We start from the raw sequence: 21257 nt of genomic DNA on the forward strand, positions 1-21257 counted from the left end.
TATGTTAATACACAAAACAGGTTAAGCACTGAACTGAAGTAAAAAAAACTGGTTAAATTGGACTGGAAGCAGAAGCACTATTTTATATATAGGATTCCTCATCAGATGAAAACTGAGGCACTTTGTTTAGGGGAGTGCAAGATGCTGGGTCTGAAGGAACACCAGAAAATAAGGACCACTCAAAATTCAAGAGAAAACAAGTATAATCTCTTAAATTCTCCAATACCCAAACTTACGAAACATACTGAAAGCCTAATATATTGCTTCCCTTGCTTCTACTCATCGGTCTAACCTTTCATTTAGAGAGGAAGAATTAGAAGTATCTCATTGAAAAGGCCCTATACCAAAATAGGCACACTTTTTATTCAAAAGCCTTGCTCTCGCCCTATTTAAGCCGATTCTTCAAACGCGCTGGTGGGATGGGGCGATTTGGAATCTTCAGCACTGAAGGACAGTTCACAGATATCCCTAATATTCTGAATGCCAAACCGGACATCTGGAAGATCAGCTACTTTACAGAACGAGTTATGGAAGCCTGATCAACTCGGCATGATTCAGGCCTCTTTGGTGGGAAAAGGAGGCAGGAGCACACATCTTTGTTAACCGTCCGATCAGGAGTGCTTTCCTTCTGAGCAGTTAATTCAAATATGTGCCATATAGTGGCAACCCACTTCTAGTACAATTAAGAGTTGCTGAAAACCATACTGCGCCCTATACTAAATTTCTCACACCTAGGTGCAACAGTCTCCAGCCTGCAGCCAAGAAAGTGTCATTTCTTCAGTATCCAGCCCTTTTTGGAAACCAATATGGAGCAGTTTCTCAGTCACGATCGATGAACTCCACAGCATAAAACAGAAGATCTTAAGACGCAAAATGCGAAAGTTCTCTGCCAATAACTGCTTGTTGCATTTGATGTACCATGCACAGCAGAAGAGGCCAACATTTCAAGTCAATTAAATTCAAAAACTTAACAAAAACATGTCTTTCAGAGAAAGAAAAAAAAATAAAGAGCGGCAGAAGAAATCGCATCATCCAAACAAGTATAAGCAAACTCAATACTGTTTATTATATGATAATATTGAATGCATGACAAATTTAAAAAAGTATCATCTATATGTTTTTAGGTTTCATATCCAATTAGTGTACAACATTTTGGCAAACGTATTCAGTATATATTTCATGCACATAGACAGGGGCTTCACTTCGGCCTTTTTCTACTATTAGTTTCACACATTATTAACCACTTCTTGGACCACAGTTAGCATATTATTCTTACATCTTTATTAGCTTAAATGTGTCAGTTTGCTTTTTTTGTGGGATGCATGAGGAACTATTTTATACTGGAAAAGCATACTATAATCACATATTTAGTTCCTGATCGCATTCATGGGTTGTATATACAAAGCATTTTTTTTTGCACTGCAAAAGTTTATTTGCTTTTGTCATCGACTAAGAGACAGGAGTCTCCGCACAACGCAAGGATATAAAGGGCTGGTCCTCCTTTTACCCAAAGCGTCAACAGTGGCAAATAAGATAGTACAGGGTAAAATGCAGTTTTACAATACATGGCAAAGACTTCGTCTGAGGGGGATACAATTGCCTGAAACCTGAAATTGATTCATGTAGTCAAGATATGTCCACACAGGAGAATGCAATGAAGATAGATGGAAACGAGCAACTCCACTGTACTACCAACAGTAGTCCTCAGAGAAGGCTACAGAAGCACCCTAGCCCTTCCTGGGTGTCTAACACTAAGGAAGTGTAAGATATGCAAAAGAAACACAACTATATGACATTTTGGGACAATACATACAGCAGTGCGTCACCCTTCGGTCCATGTTTTCCTAAAACAAGTACAATAAACAAACATTTGCCACAAACTGATTGCCACCGTTACATTTTGCCTTTCTTTTCAGGAATTAGGATATGCACTCTTATGAAGCATTGCAACAGCACAAGTATTCCATGATGACTAACATTCTGGAATTTTCCCACACAGTGAATACATGAAACAGCAACACCAGCTTAGTGGAAGGAAGTGAAAAGGCTACAAAGCAACTGGAGTTCCTAGAGTAGTCAGCAGACATCCTGCTGAAGTCAAATACAGTTGCTTTAAGTCTCCATCATACAGCTAAGTGTGGTTTAAACCTAGAACTAGGTCTATAATCTTGTGCTACTTTATTGCATTGTGCTCATTTTCTAAAGATTAAATATACCAACGCTTGTTGTTAACAAGTCAACACTGACACTACCCAATTTATGTCTTGAGTGTTATGGAAATAGTTGATAATACACTTCTATATATAGAAGTCAGGGGAGTACAAGTGACAAAAAAAATAAAGATTTTGGGGAACTATCGATCACAAAGCTGAGGGGGGGGGGGGGGGGGGGAAGACTATGGCTTCAACCTGGAAGTTTGCATAATCAATTTTGCTACTCTAATTCCTTGTGTCTGTTTTTCTAAAGGATAAATATATGAAAGCTGGTTGATTATGAGCAATCAACATTACAACTTACAATAAATGTCTTGAGTGGTAGGGAAATAGTTGGACACCCTAGTATACACAGGGACTAGGATTCACAAGACAGTACAAGTGTCTAAATACATGTAATGAGAAACTGTATTGTTACCACCTGTAGGAATAGTTGCAGCTTGAAGACTTTCTGAATTCCTATACTGTGCATTATTCTGCCATATGGTGGTTGGCAGTGCTTAATTTTAGCCGGTGCTTTCCGGTGCTCAGCACTGGCACTTATTTTACTGGACCGGGTCTATACGATTTTTCTCCTGGCCCGGTAATTATTAAAAATAAATTCCTGCCCTCCTTCTGTGGCTGCCTGCTATGTCCTTGGCAATCCCACCCTAATCCAGGCATATTGAAGGAGCGTCGTCATCACGTTAGTGATGTCACGTCGCGCCTGCCTTTCACTGAAAATTGGTTTATTTCCTGACCGCTGGAGAATGGCTGGGGGCGGGCAGAGGCTTTTGACTGAGCTGGGGCGAGGGCAAGGCATGCTGGAAGTGTGCAGGACTGTCAATAAACGTTTCACAGTATCACAACGTCCAGCAGAAGTGAATATGTAAGAGTGCCCGCTGTCAATACAGGTATAATTTTCATAGATTCGACTTGGTTCCTAAAAGCAACAAGAGCAGCTCCAAAATTAAATATCCGGCATTGAGGCACGTTTTATTAGTCTGTCTACCGTGCTGAGGTTCTGGCTTCAGATTTATTGCCTTGTAAAATCTGTAGGAAGGTTGCCAGAAGCTGCTTTTCTTGAGTCTCATCGTTGTGGTTTGCTAGCATTTAGCAGCATACTATGAAAAGGAAATCCTTCGTAGACTTATTTTGCTGCCTTTCAGAAATTGAAAAAGAGTGCGTAGCATGCATTTATATAAGCACTGGCTTGGATCTGTCTAATTCTGCATTTGAAGTGCTCATGGTGTGCACTTGCTGCTCTGCCCTTATTAGTCTAAGTCAGTTTGAGTTGGTCTGTTCCTAAAAAATGTCTTTTAGTGGCTTAAAAACGTTGGAAGCTTATTTCTATGCCTTTAGGATATGTTAATCTAAACAAAGATGATCGAATGCGCACCATTTTAATTAATTTATTCTAAGTTGCTTGAAACTAATTTGACATTTGCATTCATCCTGGGCTTGCGTGCTCTGCCCCTGTAACACACATGTATGAAATCAACAAAACTGGAATGATTGGCTGGTGTAATTATAACTACCTCGTCGATCGTTTGCACCCAGGAAAGTTTAAGCAGAATAAACAACATGATGTCGAATGTAAGGTGATTTGGTAACATCACGTCCACAAGTGGTAATTCACATTTAGAGTTATGGACTTACAGACTGTCATTGCATGTATAAAAATGTTTTTTCATCAACAAATGATCAATGCTATGTAGAATATCTAAATTGAAATATATTAAGTTGTATAACCAAAAATGTGGAAATCGTAACTATTAACTGGTTGTTGGGAGGGTGAGCCATGTGATTTAATGGGACTGGTATTTCTGAATACACGTGTTCTGAAAGCCAGGGGTTAATTAGTAGGTGTAGGTAGGTTCACAGAGGGGTAGGATGTAGTGATTTATGGGACTTGTATTTTTCTTGAGCACATGGACCTGAACGGGCAGGTAGAAACATTTGGTTAATTTGTAGTGTGTGGTCATGCTGCATGAGCTACAAAGGGGAGGATCTCGTGGTAGATGCGAATTGAGCACTTTCATACAGAAGATGTGGAAAGCGGTTGGAGTTAATGCACTGTGAGATGGAGAAAGCAGGTACACAAGAATACTCAGTTCATTTTGGTTGTGGCCATGTCTGTTATTACTCTAGAGTCCGTTTTTAATCAGTTGATTGTGAACACAATGGGTGTGATCTTACGGGCCAAGCGCTCACAGGGTACATGTGAACAGGTATGTAGAAGATAGGAGGGTACGCTTTGGGAGAATTTCTAAATTTGTTTTTATGGGTACACTTTGCATGAGTTTAAACACGTTCTTGAGGGCGACAATGTAGATCAATGAAAGGTTGTTGTCTAAAATATGGTTGGAGTTTACACATAGCATAATGCGTTTAAAACTAAATTGATGCATATTGGTCTGAACAAAAAACGAAAGGTAATTTTTTAACTTTATAGTTACCCCTGAAGAAGGGCTATCGGAGCCCGAAATGCATTGGGTAGAACATGCTAATACTGCCAAGGATGAACTATGTATTTCTGCGTGCCCTAGAGAAAGGCCTAGCTGTTGCACGAGAAGAAACGGGAAACATAACCTTACATGTGAACGGAGTGAGCAATGAATGAAAAAAAAACACTGGATCAAATGAAATAAAACTGTTAAAAATGAACAAGCCTATGGTATGTTTGTGAACATTCACGAATTACGCTGTGCGTCTGGCATAGGAGCGTAATCACGTTCCAGTTTTGTTGATTTAAGCTATGTTTGGCACATAAGCATTTAGAAATGGGCTCACTTCAATTCATTTTTAATACATTAAGGATGCAACCACAGGTCTGCAATGCCGGGAGAATGTTGAATACTTCTGTCCTTTTGTTGTGACAGGAGATAGCTACGCTATAAAAGAGCACATTAGCACACCTGTTTAGATCGCTATCGGGCTAACACTGGCATATGTGATTTCTTGGCACGTAATCATTGTGTGACCATTGCCTCTGCACGAGTGTTCTTTCATTTCTCCTAAATTCAATTATTAGATGAATGAACACAACAGCTGCAACGGACTGGCCCATACATACGTGTCTGTTGATTAAAGTGTCCAAACGCAAAATGAGCAATAGTATGCTGCGGAAACCACTGTCTGTCCCCTTAATTAAATCTACTTATGGTAAAATGCCACCCTGTCCCACTACACTATGTAATTGGCTTATTATAGGATGGAAAGGGTAAACTGTTTTGGAAAAAGAATCATCATCATTTAGGAGCTAAATTGAAAGAGTCGCATGACTTTCATTCTTCCACTCCTGTTGCCTCTTGAGGACCAAAGAGTCATTCATGTTGTGCAAAGGATTTGGTGCACACTTGTTAAAATGTAGAATGTTTAGAATACACTATACAGGCAGACCTGTGCAAACATGCCTGAAGAGGAAAAATTGTAAAAGGAAGCGCAATTAAAAAAAATGACAGTTTCTAGCTTCACATGGAGTTAGTTTATCTGTGATGTATTTTTCTATACTCAAGTTAATGTGAGTGGTTGAATTAACGAGTTTGTAAGTGAACGTGTTGGCAGTGCTGGTTTTAACGCTCCATGTGCCCCAAAATCTCTTTTGACGGCGCATGCACTTCTTAAGGAGGTGGGAGAGAGCACCATGTTCATATACCCTGTGAAAGAACTAGACCTTCGAACAAACAATGGCACGGGCTTTCACAGTGCATGCACAAATGGCAGGCCCCCAAGCTTGCCACTCAGTGATATGATGTCCTAAATCGCTGTTGTGTTTCTTGGACAGAACAGCTGTGCATGGATGAGACAGGCCCAGAATGATAGCCTTGTCACCCCTCACCTTTACATAATTGATTACTTTATATTTAATAAAGCAGTGGTGTACTCTTTTCTTGCTCTTCCTCAGTACCTGCTTTTCTTCCTCCCCTTCACACCATACTCCTTCCCTTCATTTTTCTTTCACTTTCTGCACTACGGCCACGTTTCCCCTTAATCCCCACCTCCCCTCATTAACTGCTTTTCATTTTTCACCTTCTCATCTTTCCCTTCCACTTTCTTTTCACACACTTACTGCTGTCTGCTCTGCTTCCCTTTTTCCTCTTTCCAGTCCCATAATGTTCCACTCCAATCTTGCACTCCCTATCACTGCTTTTCTCTCTTCTCTTCACATTCTTCGTCTACCGTATCTATCTTTGCCTTCAGACCTCTCCTTCCTCACTCTCCCTTATATGTTTTTCCTCCTTGCGCATGTCTTCATATCCACTTCAGGAATCTGCGTTTGTTCTCAGGGTCATAAATTTAAATCTTGGGGCGGCAACTCAGTCTTTCATATGTTTGAGGTCGATAAAATGTGTGCCACTGAGCTGGTTAAGGACACAAATTTATTTCAATCTTTTGTTTTTCAATTCCTATGCAATATTACACTCATTATTCTCTCTGTTCCTCCTTGACCCAGTACGTTTCATACTCATTCATTCCCCTGACCTCCTTTCTTTCCTTCGTCTCATCTTTTTCTTTTCCCTTTTTCTCTTCCTCAGCACCTCCAACCATGCCTCCTTTCCCCTTGCTTCCATACACCCTCATTCCATTCTTGCTTATACCCTCATTCCATTCTTGCTTCCTTACACCCTCCTTCATTCCCCATGCTTCCTCCCTGGGTGCATTTAATCCTTCCTCCATTCTTTCCTTACTTTGTTTTCCTGCCCCTTCCTTCACCTCTTCTTTAATTTCTTCCTTTATCATCAACCAATCCTTATGCTTATCTTGCTCCTTTCCTTTCTTCTTTTTCTTCCATCATTCACTTCCTTTCTCCCTCTATTCCTTCATTTCTTCCTTGCACATTCTTTACTTATTTCCTCCTTTCATCCATTGCTCATAAATATGCTCACTCCAGTACTCCCCTTCCTGCCTACATTTGATGCTGCCTTCTTTAATGTATTCCTTCCTTCACCCCTTCCTTTCTTTTAAACAGCACAAGGACATTCTCTTTAATTTCCAAAGCTGCCTCAAGTCCTCGAATGACCTTTTCTGAAGCTGCATTTTGAGATTTACACACATTCTCCAATTGGAGTTCACTTTTAAGTTTTTGTCATAGGCTTCCCATATGTTACATTATGTTAAGTTATATTGATTTGTAGAAATAATAATCACCTGAGAGGGTTACTAGGCACTTGGGCAGGTATGTAGATGTGAGGTCCCTAAGAGGCTATTGTGAAGAGCCAGGTATTCAGCTTCTTGCCGAACTCAAGATGTGAGGAGTGACTACGATGTGTTGAGGATTGTAGATGTGGGTGGAATCAATAAAGGAAATGGGTGGAGCCAGTTGAAGTGGGCGGTGCCAGGAAAGTTAGTGTGGCCTCCGGAAAAAAATTGGAGCACTCGCACTTAATATTTTTACAAATTAAGCACTGGTGGTTGGGCCCGGAATTGTTGGTGAGCCTAGACAGTAAGTGGTCAGATCTAATGTATGTACTTTGTGGAACCGACTCCTCCCACAGCTTTGGATTGGCTGTTAACTCATTCAAAATGGATAGCCTGCACATGGCTAATGATTGGTGCTTGTCCCACCTTTTTTCACAAGTTAATTCTCATGGAGTATTGCCGCGAGAACGAGCAGCGATGCGCATGCTGCTTGTTCTCGTTTAATTTACATTGTGCTTTTCTACCTGTGCAGTCTTTGCCCACCTACCACCACCCATCCGAGATAGCAGATTTTTATTTTCAGTGCGCGCACACCACTCGCAGGACGCAGCTTTTGTAATGGCATCCACTCTTATTTTCAAGATGCCATGCGTGCTTTCACTATGGTGGCCGCACACTCCACTCGCGTGACGCTGCCCTTGTTTGAGGAAGAGCTCAGGGCTATACAAGGTCAGTGTGTATGTTATGATCGCATTTGTCCCGCATTCTTTGTAGCATGGACCTTCTTCAAAGCCCCTCTCACGACCCTCGTAGAATGCCCAACTTTCAGCACTGACTAGAAACTAACTTTAGCTATGTTCATGGCTAATGTTTTTAAGCACACGTTTTATTAAGTGGGGGTTGCGCGAAGACTAGTTAGGAGGAGCGCAGGTGTCTGGTGGGCTGATGGAAGTTCAGTCAATGGTTAATATAAGCCGGTCCTTGATCGTGTAGGGCTTTGTATTTGTGCGTGAGGATCTTGAACTATCTCTTCAGGGTGGGGAGCCAGTGGAGGTTTCCGAGGTGGGGCAGTGATGAGTCCATTTGGGCAGGTCCAGGATGAAACTGCCTACAGCGTTCTGTATAGTCTAGTCTTTTGAGGAGCTGGGTGGAGATACCAGAGTAGAGTGCGTTGCTGTAGTTGAGGGAGATGGTGACGAGGACCTGAGTGACGGTTATTCTGGTGTTAACTGGGATCCATAAGAAGATTCTGCAGATCATGCAGAGGGTGTGGAAGCAGGAGGAGGAGACTGTTGATTTGTTGATTCATGGTCAGTTTGCGGTCTGGGATAACCCCAGGTTGCGTGCGTGGTCCGTCGGTTTGGGTCCAAGTTCAGCTCACCATTTCCTCTGGGCTCTACAGGGCCCTGATGTTTAGTCTGTTTATCTACTTCCCACCCCATGCAAGATGCCACTCATTATGGTGACTGAAGGAGTTGGTGGTTTGAAAGGTCTGTCCATTTGTGATGTATTGCTGTTCCACCATTACATTTCCTTGTGCACCCTCTCCGTTACAGTCTCTAGCTCTTCCCAACTCCTCATAGACTGTGATCAGTGTGTCTGCAACCATTTGTGGACCGGTCTCACGTGGAGCCTGCCGTTTCGTACAAGTGGTATGCACAACCCCATCTCTACCAGAAAAGCTTTATCCGGTCTAGTCTGGCTCCTAGGAAACTTGTTTCCCCATTCTGGTACTGTGGAATTTTCCAGGACAAACATTTTACATGAAAAGCAAACAGTGAATTGATAGTAAACCTAGTCTATGGCAAATCTCAGGAACTTCGTGTCTTTTGTTCCTTGGCATGTGCGGGAACACTTCCTTGAGTTCTACGGTCTTCAAGTAGAACCCCTTTCTGATAAGTATGATGATCTCTTGCCATGTTGTCATGTGCAACCTGTGTGTTCGGATTGATTTGTTCAGATGTCTGAGATCCAGAAGGAGCCAAGGGGATCCGTCTAGTTTTGGCACCAAGACGTAGGCGAGGAATACGCCTTGTCCCCTTTCCAACAGTGGACCTTTTCTAAAGCTCTTTTCTGCAGTACATCTGTGGCTTCTTTTCTTAACTGTATAGTGTCCTTGCTTTGGGGTCTCACCTGTGGTTGGATGTTGGGAGGTGGTTTGAAAAGTTCTCTGCAATATCAGTGCCCCGGTCACGTTGTACCATTCTTTGAGGAAGCCTCCGATTCCGCACCCTAATGGTGTTCAAGTGCAGGACAGTGAGGTTTCTTATGGGGGGTGGGGGTGTTTACGGAGGAGTAACTTACTGGGGTAGAGTGGACAAACCCTCTCAGTGCTGCCTTGGTTGTCCACTGTATTGGCGTACTGTGTGCAGGATGTACAGAAGGTAGATGGCGGTAAACCTCCTTGTGCACAGATTCTCCTACATTGGGTGGTTACTCCCCTGAATAACAGCCCACCCGTGGACTTTACTGTGATTGTCCTTCATTCAACGAAGCGACTAGTCTACTGTTGATCCAAAGAGCGACTCCACGGTGAAAGGAATATTTACCACAGCTGCCTGCACCTCCTGCTTGAATCCAGATATCTCTAACCATGAGTGCCTTCTGAGGACCGTGACTGTGAGCTGCTTGCTGGCTGTGTTTGTCAGGTTCAGGGCTGCCTTCAAACAGGTGTTGCGGTCTTCCCTCCTGGAAGAGGGCCTTTTTAGTGTTGCTCTGGGAGGAGTAGTAGGAAATGTTCCATTTCTTCTTACTGCCAGTGGGAGTGTGTGTTCAGGAGGGCTTTTCAGTTCGCGGTTCTCGACCAGAACACTGCTCCGCACTACATTTTCCTGCCTACCATGTCCTTCTACGTTGTTCTCTCTATCAGGTGGTGGGCACGCTGAAGGTGAGTTGGTCTGCTTGCATGTCATGGATACAAAGAATCAGCAACCACTGATCCGTTAATTTATGCAAGGTTCTGTGTGGTGTGCCTGTACATTGTTCATCACATGGAGGAACTGCCTTTAATGTGCATGGTTGCTTGACTGTCTCGCTCCTCAGGTCCAGCCTGCTTGGCAGCATTGGGTGAACTGGCTCCTTCGTTCTGATGGCAGTATGGTCTCAAGTAGGAAGTGTGAGAAAGTGCCATCTTTCTTGCATGGTATGCCCCCACTTTTTTGCTGATGTACTTTGAGTGTGCCCTGGGCTCCTGCCAATCAGGTGCCCAGGGCCTATGTTCCTTCCCTAAAACAAAACAAACCCGAATTGGCAAACCCTGGCCACATGTCAGCCCCTGGTAAATGGTAACCCAAGTACCCAGGGCTTTGTGACCAAGGAAGGCCTCTAAGAGCTGCAGCACTCCTTGTGCCACTCTTAGAGGCCTTGTACCCTTACACACACAGTGTTTGGGTGCAAGACAAAAACAAAGTCGACATGGCACACATCCCTGTGTGCCATGCCCATCACATACACTGCCATGGCATACATCAGTCACCCCTCTAGCTGGGTGCCTTATGCCCATGGTGTGGGCGCAGGAGCCGTGTGCCCCTACAGTGCCCAGGTCCATTCCTGAGCCCTGTAAGTGCAGTGCTGCCATTTAAGAGTACATGGTGCTTAGAGCTCGTCAAACACGAGCTCCACAGCACCATAACGGCAACACTAAAGACTGAGAGGTTTGGTATCGAAAACTTCTCAGCACATTAAACCCACACGGATGCCAGTGTGGGATTTAATGTACCCAGCACCCCAGAGGGTATCTTAGAGGTGCCCCCGCGAACCTAACCTACAAATCCACGTCTCCTCTGAGGCTGCCACCCAGCAGACATGTTGCTGGACCCCTGGATAGGAGAGCCCCTGCTCTCCTGGTCCTGCAACAATGCACATCCTGGGCGAGGTGCTAAATCTCCTCCCCCAGGATGGGCAGGGGTAAGCTTCAAAGGCATGCCGCCTCTGTGAGCTTCCCAAGGCCCCTGCAACCCCCCACTCTGGCGGGAAGCTTTGGCCGGAAACCCCAAATAAGGACAGGGGATGTGCAAAGTACATGCCCTGTACATTCAGCAAAAAGTGGGGGCATACCATGCAAGAAAGATGACACTTTCTCACAGCTACCCTTAGAGGCCCTGTACTCTGACACACACACACTGCCTCTGCAGGCAGAGTGTCTGGGTGCAGAACAAAACACCCAGACGACATGGCACACTTCCCTGTGTGCCATGCCCACAAACCACTGCCCTGGCATACATCAGTCACCCCTCTAGCTGGGTGCCCTATGCCAGTGGTGAGGGTACAGGTGCATGAGCCCAGTACCCCTACAGTGCCCAGGTCCATTCCTGGGCCCTGTAAGTGCAGTGCTGCCATTAAGAGTATATGGTGCTTGGAGGTCGACATTACGAACTCCACAGCACCATGATGGCTGCACTAAAGACTGAGAAGTTTGGTATCAAACTTCTCAGCACATTAAACCCACACGGATGCCAGTATGGGATTTAATGTAAAATGCACGACAGAGGGCATCTTAGAGATGCCCCCTGAAACTAACCAACAACCAGTGTCCTAACTGAGAGGCTGCCTAGGCTGCCACCCAGCAGACATGTTGCTGGACCCCTGGGTAGAGAGCCATTCGCTCTCGTGGGTCTGCAACAATGCACATCCTGGGCGAGGTGCTAGGTTTCCTCCCCCAGGATGGGCAGGGTAAGCTTCAAAGGCATGCCGCCTTTGTGAGCTTCTCCAGGCCAACTGTTGTACTCAGCAACTGGCCCCCACCGGTTCTGACCCCCCACTCTGGCGGGAAGATTGGCGGGAAAACCACAGTGAGGAAAGGGGGTGTGCCAACCTCTGCCAACCCCACCCCTCAGGTGGGGGAGGCAAGGTGAAGCACAACTCCGGGCTCTCGCCATATTGAGGATGGGGAGCCCTACCCAATCAGGACTAGGCTCCTGACCCCCTCCCACTGGAGAGTGGCAGGATAGGGGGTGTACCCACCCCAGGGAAGGGACCCATTGGTCCCTGACCTTAACTACCTGTAACGCCCCTAAATTTAGTATTTAGAGGCACCCCGAACCCTCCTTCCTCAGATCCCGATTCGGAAACAAGAAGTAGAACAAGAAGAAAGAAGACCTGCTGTGCAGTTGTTAACAAGAGGACGACACCAACTGACTTGGCCCCAGCCCTACAGGCGTGTCGACCCTCGATCCTGCTCCTGCTAAATCCCGGCGTCTCCAGTGGTCAGCAACCTCGAAAACCCTGGAGGACCAGACTGCCTTGCTCATCTAAAAGACTGGGACTCCCACAAGCAGTGGTTCAAGCAACAACCCCTGGTGCCAGCCAGGAACCGCGAATCCATCACACTCTGCACCTGCAGAGCCCGGCCTGTGCCTGAGAGGCATCTCGGAGACAATAGGTCTCGAGAGCGAGACCTAAAAAAGGAAAGCTAAGGAACAAAAGCATTTCCTAAAAGTGTGCCAGATAAAACAACATGTCAAACAAGGCATCCTTTAAGGTATACAAAGGTTGACAACGGGGAGGCGGGTGGGCCAGTGAGGAATTCACAGGCAGATACTGTATCCACCAGATAAAGCGTTACCGAAGGTAAGTAACTTGTTCTTCTGATGGATACATCGGCCAGTGGATTCCTCACCTTGTGAATAGATTCCCACAGCAGTCCCACTCCCGGAGGAGGGTGTCCACCTTCCTATACCAAAAAGTTTTGCAAGACAGAGTGCGCAAAGTGGCCCTCCCTCCTCATCTCAGAGTCTAAGCAATAATGCTTTGCGAAGATATGGAGGGAGGCCCAAGTCGCGGCTTTACAAATGTCTGCCACAGGAACACCCCTGGCCAAAGCAGAGGTAGAAGACTTAGCTCTTAGTTGAATGAGCTCTAATACCCTCAGGAGGAACCTTACCAGCCAGGGCGTAGCAGATCTTGATGGTCAGGATGATCCATCTGGACAGAGTGCGCTTGTGCACAGCTTTTCCTTTAGAATGTCCAACATAGCCCACGAAGAGCTGATCGTCCAAACGAAAGTCTTTCGTTCTGTCCAAGTAAAAGCTCACAGCTCTTTTTGGGTCCAGACGATGAAGTCCAAGCACCTCCTTGGAGGGATGAGGAGGTGGATAAAAAACAGGGAGAGTAATAGACTGCCCCAGATGAAAGGGAGTAACTACCTTCGGCAGGAAAGCAGCCCTGGTCCTGAGTACCATCCTTTCAGCATGCAAGGATAAAAACGGGGGTTTTGAACTAAGAGCTTGAAGCTCACTCACCCTCCTTGCAGAGGCTATGGCTACAAGAAAGACCGTCTTAAAAGACAACAGCCTCAAAGGGCAACTATGAAGGGGCTCAAAAGGGGACCCTATCAAGAAAGTTAAGACAAGATTAAGGTCCCACTGTGGCATTACAAAAGGAGTAGGTGGGAACCTATTAGTAAGGCCTTTGATAAATCTTAAAACAATAGGAGATTTAAATAAAGACGGCTGATCTGGAAGACACAGAAAAGCCGATAAGGCCGATCGATAGCCCTTAACCGTGGCCACAGCACAGCCCTGCTGGGCCAAGGAAAGAGCAAACTGAAGCACATTGGAAAGATGGGCCTTTAAAGGGTCAATGGATCTCTCCCCACACCATTTTACAAACTTAGACCACCTATAGGAGTAAATGGACTTGGTGGAGTGTCGCCTGGCTGATAAAATAACATCCACCACATCAGGCGGGAGAGAGAAGGACTTCAGGTTGCCCCATTCAATCTCCAGGCATGAAGGTGTAAGCTCTGGAGGTGGCGGGTGTAGAACCTGACCCTCCGACTGCTAGAGGAGGTCTGCCCTCAGAGGGAGACGGAGCAGAGGGCACGAGGAGAGGTGAAGATCTGTGTACCACACCCTTCTTGGCCAATCCTGGGCGCCCAAAATAACTTTGGCCCGGTCTTGGCGAATCTTCCTCAGAACCCGAGGAATCAAAAGGTATGGGAGGAAACACGTAAAGGAGTTGTGAGCCCAAACTCAACTGAAACGCGTCCCCCCAATGCCCCCTGCATCGGAAACTGGAGACTGCAGAATGACATGCAATGCGCGTTCTCGCAGGTGGCAAACAGGTCCAGCCGAGGAGTTCCCCACGTCCGAAAGACGTGACGAACCACCTCCGGATGAAGCCTCCACTCGTGGTCGGCAGAGAACTGCCGACTGAGACTGTCCGCACGAACGTTTAGCACCCCGGCAAGATGATTTGCCATCAAGCAAATCCGATGATCCTGAACCCAGGACCAGAGCCGTAACGCCTCCCTGCAGAGACGAAACAACCCTACTCCTCCCTGCTTGTTGACATACCACATCGCGGTAGTGTTGCCCGTCAGGACTTGAACCGAATGACAGGGAAGGGAGGAAGGCCTTGAGCGCCAAACAAATCGCCCGCAATTCCAGAAGGTTGATGTGAAGCAACCTTTCCTCTGGAGAAGAAAGACCTTTGATTTCCAGATCCCCCAGATGCGCACCCCACCCTAAAGTGGATGCATCCATTATCACTGTGGCCACCAATGGAGGTAGATGAAAGGGCTTTCCTTGAGACAGATTGCCCTCCGCGCTCCACCAAGATAAAACCGCTGCAGCTTCTCTGGGGATCCTGATCGACTCCCTGAGATCTCCTTTGTGCTGATACCACTGCCTGCGGAGGCACCACTGGAGCGCCCTCATGTGCCAGCGTGCATGGTTGACCAACAGAATGCAAGAGGCGAACAGACCGAGCAGACGAAGGACCTTCAGAACTGGAACAACCGCTCCATTTTGGAATAAAGGGATCATCTCCTGAATGTCGAGAATTCTTTGAGGAGGAGGAAATGCTCGACACACAGTAGTGTCCAGTACCGCCCCTATGAACAGGTTGCGTTGAGGGCACCAGGTGAGATTTGGGCACATTGATTGAAAAACCCAAGTCGAATAACAGCAGATATGTTACCTGCAGATAATTCTGCACCAGTCGTCCAGATATGGAAAAACTGGAATCCCCGACCTCCTGAGAGGAGCAGCCACCACTGCCATCACCTTCGTGAAGACTCGAGGTGCGGTAGTAAGACCAAACGGGAGGACCGCAAACTGGTAGTGTTGCGACCCAACCGTAAAACGGAGATACTTCCTGTGTGACTTCAGTATTGGGATGTGGAAATACGCATCCTGCAAGTCGATCAACACCATCCAGTCTCTTTGCTGCAACGCTTGAAGAACCTGCGCAAGGGTTAGCATCTTGAATATATCCTGTCTCAGGTAAAAATTCAAGACTCTGAGGTCCAGAATTGGACGCAATCTGCCATCCTACTTGGGAATCAGGAAATACCGGGAGTAGCATCCCTGACCCCTTTCCTGCTCCGGAACCACCTCTATCGCACCTTTTTGTAACAAAGATAGAACCTCCTTCTGCAGAAGAAGCAGATGGTCTTCCGAGCAAAAACCCTGGCAAGGAGGGAAAGGGGGAGGAAACTCCTAAAAGGGAAGGGCGTACCCAGTCTCCAGAAGGTTTAAAACCCAAAAGGTCGGTCGTAACAGATTTCTAACCTCGCAGAAAATGGGACACCCGATCCCCCACAGGTCTCACATGCTCTAGGATGGGGGATCTAGGGCTGCTTCCCTGAAGCTTCATTGGGTGCAGAGGAGGCAGAAGATGAAGATGGGTTGTGGCCAGAACCTCTTCGTCCCATTTGCCTTCCTCTATACGACCTATAGAGGGGATTCTGCTGCTGCTGCTGAGGTTGCCGGAAGGAACGCAAGAGGATCTCCCAAAGCCTCTAAATTTCCTAAGACCAAATCCCTTAGCAGGAGTTTGTAGCCCCAAAGATTTCGCTGTAACCCTGCTATCTTTAAATCTTTGCAAGGCAGAATCAGCCTTCTCGCCAAAAAGTTTTTCACCATCAAAAGGCAAGTCTACCAAAGTGGCTTGAACATCAGTAGAGAAGCCAGAAGAACGAAGCCACGCTTGCCTCCTAGTGGCTATCGAAGACCCCATTATCCTTGCCAAAGAATCAGCCGTGTCCAGTCCCGACTGAATTACCTGCCTTGCAGCAGCCTGAGTGTCAGTGACCACCTCCATAAAAGAAGATCTCTCTCCTTCGGGCAGCTTAGGGGCTAATAATTTCATAGAGTCCATCAGTGCATGAACATAGCGCCCTAGTAAACAAGTGGCATTAGTAGATTTAAGTGCCATGCTCCCTGAAGAAAAAACCTTTCTGGCAGCTTGATCAGTCTTTTTAGAATCCCTATCCGCAGGAGTCTGAGGGAAGGCGCCTGAAGAATGCTTCGAACACGAAGCTTGCACCACAAGGCTTTCTGGAGAAGGGTGGGAAGAAAGAAAGCTTGGATCTCCCGAAGCTACCCTATACCTCCTTGCCACCTGTCTGGAGACTGCAGGCGGAGAGAGTGGCTTACGCCAAACATCCATTACAGGCTCCAAGATAGCCTCATTAGAAGGCAACAAGGGTTCAACATTCGAAGTCGGTGAATGCAGGACTTCGGTCAGGAGGTTTGGCTTATATTCAGCAGAGGGTAACTGCAAGTCCAGCAACTCTGCGGCCTTCTTGATAACAATGATAGGGGGCCAATTCTTGTGGTGGCGAAGACCTGGTCGAAGAATGCTCCCACTCGGAGTGGTATCAAGACCACTAGCATCCTGAATGCCTTCAAAGTCATCAGAAGATGCGTCCACCTCACCTTCTTCCACTTCCTCCCTACAACGCTCCTCTTCCAAGACTCTCTGGGCCTCTCTCCTTGAACGGATCCGGGAACCGGTGTCGGTGGAACCGAACGTGGAGTCGGCGGCGCCGGAATCGGCGGCGCCGGGCGCGGAGCCGGAATCGGCAGCGCCGGGCGCGGAGCCGGCAACGGTGTTGAGGAAGGCTCCGAAGAAGGCCGCTCCAGCCGAAGTCGAGATGGATCACCAGACGGTGCCGGAAACTGCCACGAAGGAGCCATCGGCAAAAAGGGCATAAACGGGGCCTGAGCATAATGCTGCGGCACTCCCAAGTAGTATGCCATAGGACCAGATTGTGCGCCGGATGGGAAGGCAGCTCGATGAAAAATCCCATACATCGCATTAAGGAAATGTGTTTAATCCGCACCCGGCGCAGGGAACTGCGGATAAGGGATTGATTCTGAATCCGGTCGAGGAGTACCCGGAACTGGAGCCGAAGTGTCCTCACCAGGCGCCGCAGGATCAGCTGGTCCTGGAGAAAGCTCTCTTGTTCCTGCTCAGCGTCGGAAGCAGAAGACTCCACTGGCGCCGGAGACTGCACCTGGGACCGCGCCGGAGTCCGCTTCGGCGAAGGCGACCTCTCTGGAGACCTCCTAGGAGATGGAGATACAACATCCTTACTTCGACGTCGAGGCGACGGCGATCTCGAAGTCTTACTCCTCGAAGACCGGCACCGAGAGCTAGGCTTCCTCTTCTTGTGTTTCTTCGACTTCGAAGAGTGCGAAGTCGACGACTCCGGCCTCGATTTCTGCATCTTCCTACCTCTTCTTTCCTGCTTTGCTTTGGCCATGAAGAGTTTGGCCTCTCTCTCTCCTTCAGGGCCTTGGGATTCATTCTTCTGCAGCTGGAACAGTCCTCCACGTCGTGGTCAGAAGAAAGACACCACAAACAATCCTCATGGGGGTCAGTCATTGACATGTGGCCCCCACATTCCCTACAAGGGTTGAAACCAGACTTCCTCATCGAAGACATGGTGAATCCAGAAACAATAACCACTACAAGACTACAAAGTAGCAGGAGAGGGCTGGAAAACATTAGCGTGTCGACGGCGCGGAAAAAAGGGAACCGACGTCATCACGCCGACATGGCTCTCTTATGGCTCCGGTGACGTCATACGGAGTCGCGAGCGGAGCCTAAGCATTATGACGTCCACGTAGAGAGCTTGGGGAAAAAAGTTCAGTGGAATGCTGGCGCAGGGGATATTCACAAGGTGAGGAATCCACTGGCAGATGTATCCATCAGACGCCTCATTACCAGGGAGCCCTCCAACCGCGACCAGCAGAGGGTAAGATTTCCCAACGCCAAAAGACACCCCTGCACCCAGCGGCCCCCTGTGCCCAGCTCCTGGGTGCCTACCTAACCTACAGCTTCCCAACTTACCTCTTGAAGTGGTGGTCGCAACTGAAGAACCTCCATCCCGGAGCTTGCAGCATTTGTAAATCTTGCAGCTTCTCCATTGAAATACATTGAGCGCCCGACTGCTCATAAGCACCCTGCACCCAGCCGCCCGAGTGCCCCTGGAAGTGCAGCATCTGTCCTATTCTACTTCCCACTTGCCCTGTGTAAGTAACCAGGAGCCCAGCTCCCACAGCTACGTGGCCTGCCAGCAACCACCAACCAAAGGCACCCTGCCCGCCATAGGCTAACATTGGGTCTAACTCTCTCTGTACCCGGCTGCCCCTGTGCTGCTGAGGGTGTACCAACTGTACCTACCTGAACCTGGGAGACCCCCGAGTCTATGCCCAGAATCTTAACTCGGCCAGTCGAGTACATACCTGAAAGCCGATAACCTACATTTTCTCCATAGGGTAACATTGACTGGTTTCACCTGGAAATTCTTCTAAGTGTCGAGTTTTGAAACTTTAAAATATTCACTAAAAATCGCCCGATTAACGAAAACGAAATTACTCACCTGTTACCAGGAGAGATCCCAGTGCTGGATCTTTGTGCCCAGAACGGACCTTACAAAGCAATTACAACTGATTTTCCGATAACCAAACTTTCCTCCATAGGATAACATTGCCTAGTTTTTGCCAGAAATTCTTCGAAGTGTCGATTTTTGAAACATACAAATATTCCTTAAAAATCGCCTGTATAACAAAAACGTTTCTTTCAAGTGTTTTCAGGAAATGCACCAGGGCTGAATCCAGCATCCAGCCCAGAGTAAGAAAAACCTATGCAAAGTAATTGATATTGCGTTTACTTTAAAATCCCCATTGAGCTCAATGTTATAATTGTGTTTAACTTGTGTTGCCCATTGCAACAACTGTAACTATTGCATTTAAAAGTCCATTGCTTATTGAAAGTATTTAACTAAAGCATCTCATTCTGAGAAAGTATTTCGATACCTACTTGTGGTTCTAAAATAAAACGAATATATATTTTTATATACAAGACAATTGGCCTAGAGTTCAGTTCTTGAGTGTGTGAGACCATTTGCTGACAGTGTGTACAACAAATGCTTTACACTGTCCTCCGATACTGCCTTACTGTTCGACCAAGCTACCACTTTAGAGAGTAAGGTTATATCTAACTTTAGCCTCTGCCAAACCTCTAGGGACTGTGGACACTTCACCTTACTTTGGTGCAGTATATACAGAGCCACTTTTTCACAGGAAGCAAGAGTCGGCCTGTTCTGCCTCAAGTTTTAATGCCATAGGTATTTCACCAATATGTTGTATATGGATACATCTGCCAGTAAAGAAAGCTTTGAAGGGTATGTGTCCACACCTCCCTCTGGTGAATCGGAATTGCAGTCCGACCAGTCTTACAAAGTGCTGGTCTTGTACAATCCTCTCCTCCTAGGGGCTCTCAATAAATTCCTCTTCAAATCTAAAGGCCTCTTCCTGCTCTTCTGCCAGCACCGGTATTGTTGGGATTGCTAGCCCAGAGTCTTCAGCTTCGACCATGACCAGTGATCCCTTCGGAAGCTAGAGCAGGATCTGCTATCGCCTTCAGTAGTTAACACATTCCTTAATTAAGGCCTTCATTTTGGCCTGAAGGTGCCGCTTTGCGTTGTCGAGTGCTTTTTTTCCCCTCACCCGCGACCATCAGTATCATCTTTTTCAGTGCCGAAGTGCCCTGTGCGAGAGGACTTTCACCATCCCATGTGCTCGGTCCCCTAACAGGACAGAGCAGAATTCAGAGGGTTTGCCACCTGCGGTACTCCTCTGTTTGGATCCCCAGCGGCTCTTTGGGCAACTGTTTGTGTTCTGCTACGGTCAAGCTCAAAGTGGGAGTCTTGGTTTTGGAATCCGACCACTCGCTCTTTGCCCGATTTCCCCTGTACCTTCTGCCTCTGAATAGCAGAGTCTTTCCACAACTGCTTCTTCGGCACCATTCCCCTCTCTGCATCAGAATTTGCAGCCACTTCAGTGATGCAGTGTCATTGCTGTATATCTTGTCTACCCAAGGAGTCTGTTTCTAGTTAGTGCACCTACCTACCTTTAAGGGTTTCAGGTTGAAACTCTGCACAGGCACTGCAGCCCTTCGGTGTGCTGTCGCTGGGCAGACACAAGTTGCACACTTGATGGCTGTCCTTCTGTGTGAACTTGTGGTGACACTTGAAGCAACAACCTGAACGGTGCAGGTCCCATGCCCTACCTGCATTCTTCAGCCACTACGTCCCTACAGTTGAAACCCCACTCCAGAAATCTTTGGTAAAAAAATAGAAAAGGGATCTTCAGTAACCTGCACTGTTCTCTGGCGTCAGTGTATTTAGATTTCTTCAGTTCTTCCTCAATTTTTCACAACCCCCTCCCAAAAAACCACCTCCCTCGTCTCATGTCCATCTAGGAGCTACCTTCCTCCACAGCATCCAGGTCTAATGGCGGACAAAACCATCTGATAAGGGCTACCACGCAATGGAGCTTCTGGGACGTAAATCTGCAGACATCAGGTAGGCGTACAGTATCAAATGATCAATGACAACACCCACTAAAAAGAAAAAGAAATCTAGGACCCAAACACTAGATGGTGGAATAATGCTGCGCAGCATGCGACTCATGAATCCAAAGAGATTCAAGCTGAAAAAAAGTTTATTAATCGCAGAGGCGAGGCGTGCGATTTCAACCGGAAATCACACGTGTGCATTCTTGCTGCTTTATTGTGAAGTGTCTAATAAGTTTTATTCCTGGGGAACGGTTAGGTGTATGCATACATGTTGCACTATACCACCAACATAGAGCCTTCACAGAAAAGCAATACAATGCAGATGGAAAA

The 21257-nt window shown here is 46.8% G+C and overlaps 1 protein-coding gene across 1 annotated transcript in view; it reads right to left on the bottom strand.

Annotated features, from left to right (window-relative positions):
• SSR1 (signal sequence receptor subunit 1) overlaps positions 1-21257 on the bottom strand; it is a 193445-nt gene that overhangs the window by 65063 nt on the left and 107125 nt on the right. The gene's annotated exons all lie outside the window — the stretch shown is intronic.

Source organism: Triturus cristatus, chromosome 5_2, assembly GCF_964204655.1.
Source record: "Triturus cristatus chromosome 5_2, aTriCri1.1, whole genome shotgun sequence".
Classification (NCBI taxonomy): domain Eukaryota; kingdom Metazoa; phylum Chordata; class Amphibia; order Caudata; family Salamandridae; genus Triturus; species Triturus cristatus.